General features: G+C 39.3%; 1 pseudogene; it reads left to right on the top strand.

Moving 5' to 3' along the window:
• Positions 1-1,023: 1,023 nt before the first annotated feature.
• Positions 1,024-2,459, top strand: LOC127561382 (60S ribosomal protein L23a-like; annotated as a pseudogene).
• The last annotated feature ends 418 nt before the right edge of the window (positions 2,460-2,877 follow it).

Genomic DNA, 2,877 nt, shown 5'->3' with positions numbered 1-2,877 from the left:
GATTGGACATGATTGAGATACTGCTGGCTCTTTTTGTGTCTTCCCAGAGTAAAGTCTGTGATCAGTCCAGCACTCTGTGCCTTTACCAGCCTCATATCCTGTCTCTTCTTCTTACAATGACATAGTCTATCAAATACCAATGTTTGCTGCAAGGATGAGACCGGGAAGTTGTATGTGTTTAGGTAAATGGAAAAGTATTAGTGATGAGAAGGTCATGAGATGCACAAATCTTCAGTAGTGAGTGACTATTCCTGTTGCTGTTTCCAACTCCATTCCTCCCAGGGACTTCCTGTTATGTTTAGTTACCCAGAATTATAAGTCTTTCTTCTTTTGGCGCGTTGATAAGGATCTCCAAGTGTCCATAAAATTTTTCTTTAACATTATCAGTGTTCATCATCTTGGAAATATAAGAACTGATGATGGTGATGTGATGTTTTCCTGCAAGTGGCAATGATATTGTCATGAGCTTGTGGTTCACTCCTTTCAATAGGCATTCAAGCTTGTTGACTAAATTACTTTTGATTGCAAAACCTATGCCAGCTTTGGCATTCCCATTTCCTGTGGCCACTCCAGAAAAACACCTATCCAGCTCTGACTTTAATAAGCAAGCTTTCATTTGCCAGCCTCATTTTACTCAGGGCTGCTATTTAGATGTGATCCCTACTGAGCTCTCTTGCAACAAGAACTACTTATCTTTTAGAGCTACTGGATTTTGTGTTGTCTATAAGTGTGCACACATTTCATATTCCTATGGTGAGTGGAATCATCCTTGCAGAAGTTTTTGTTTATTATTTTTCATCTGTGTTTTCACCACAGGATGGGATCCCCATCTGCCACAGTAAACAGGCCAGGTTAGAGTAAGGGAGCAATTTTTGGGGCATTTTTTTTAGACCCTTCTTCATTTCATAAAATCATGTTTGCTCAGGTTGTGGATAATGGTTAATGCCCTCACTTTTTCCCAGTCACCAATGGTGTGAAGCAAAGCTGTGCGTTCCCATACTTTTTGGCAGGATGTTTTCAGCCATGTTGTCAAATGCCTTCACTGAGGACAAACATGGTATCAAGGTCAACTGATGGTAAATTATTCAACCTAAAAAGATTATGGACTAAAACTAAAGTGAACCGCACATTAATGCTTGATTTTTTGTTTGCAGATGAATGTGCACTCAATGCAGTTTTGAAAACTGAGATGAAACTAAGTATGGATTGTTTCTCTACTGCTTGTGCTAATTTCGGCCTAACAATTAACACCAAGAAAATGCAGGTGCTCCACCAGACAGCACCATGCTATCCACATGTGGAACCATCAACTACAGCAAATGGAGACATTTTGAATAATGTGGATAAGTTCACTCACCAGTATACATTTCAGAAATGTACATATAGCTGATGAGATTGAATCACACACTGCCAAAGCTTAGTATTTGGAAGATTCCAAAGAAAATGTGGGAGGAGATATTAAACTATCAAACTGAAGATCATTATGCTGTTCTCATTTTTGTATGCTTGTGAAACCTGGACAGTATACCAGTGCTATGCCAGAAAACTGAATAGTTTTCTTCTGAATTGTCTTAGGAAGATTCTGAAGATCACCTGGTAGGATAAAATACCAGATACTGAGGTCCTTTCTCAAACTAAATTGCCAACCAATCAAACTTGATTGCAGAGAGTACAACTTTGGTGGGCTGGTCATGTTGTTCAAATGTCAAGCATGAGCTTGCCTAAAAGTCTATTTAACCGAAAAGTCAAACAAGCCAAGTACTCACATGTAATTAAAAAAAAGTGATATAAGGACACACTCAAGGTCTCTTTTGCAAACTTTGGAATTGTCTTTTCCCCTCTCAAAGTCTCTTTTAAGAACTTTGGAATTGCCTTTTCCCCTCTCAAGGTCTCTCTTAAGAACTTTGCAATTGCCTTTTCCCCAAGTGGAACCAAAGGCAAAGTAGGAAATGGTTCTCCTTCCCTGTCCTCCTCCCCCTCAAGACAGACGACAAGTACAAGGTCTTGAAGACCAAAAAGGCAGTGTTGAAGGGTGCCTATTATTAAGACCATTTGAGTTTGTATTTACATAACTTGACAGGGCTGTCTAATTTCGCTCTCATCACTTACAGCCACAAAAAGAAGAAAATCTGAACCTCCCCTAACATCCAGCCACTTAAGACACTAAGTCTTTGAAGGTAGCCTAAATTCCCTAGGAAAAGTGCCCTTTGGTGAACAAAGTTTGATCACTTTAGTTTCCCTTGACCACTGAGTCTGCTATGAAAAAGAATGAGAACAACACCCTCATTTTCATTCAAGATCAAAAGCATCAGATAAATCAGGTAGTAAAAAAGCTATATGACATCAATATGGTCAAGGTCAACACATGGATCTGGCCTGATGGTAAGAAGAAGGCCTATGTTGTCTGCCTTGCTCCAGACTATGATGCTCTAGATGTCAGCAAAATTAAAATCATCTAAACTGTGTCCAGCTGTTTCACTTCACCTACAATAAAAAGTTTTCCAGTATTAAAAAGAACACTTTGGAATTGATTGTGTAACAAGGGAGACACTGGCACAGGACTGCCTAGCATGGCATGTGCTCACCAGAGGAGGTACTAAGCTCTGTGAACAAAGCAAAATTGAAGTAGCCTCCCCCCCCCCAAAAAAAAAATGAGATGCACAAATTTAGAGAATCCACACCAAATGTTCACATGAATTATTTGTACCTGACCTGTGAGCATTCTGAGCTCATATTGATCTTATCAATCACAATTGAACACTCCATAAATTTACCTTAACATAGTGATGTCATTTGAGAACAAAGGACAACAACCAACCAATTAACTAATGGGGGAAGGGCTGAAAAGGAAGGAGAGAATTTGGAACTCAAAGTATT

This window comes from Antechinus flavipes, chromosome 4 (genome assembly GCF_016432865.1).
Source record: "Antechinus flavipes isolate AdamAnt ecotype Samford, QLD, Australia chromosome 4, AdamAnt_v2, whole genome shotgun sequence".
Lineage (NCBI taxonomy): Eukaryota > Metazoa > Chordata > Mammalia > Dasyuromorphia > Dasyuridae > Antechinus > Antechinus flavipes.
The sequence above is the reverse complement of the archived record's forward strand: the minus strand, read 5'-3'. Positions and strand labels throughout refer to the sequence as shown.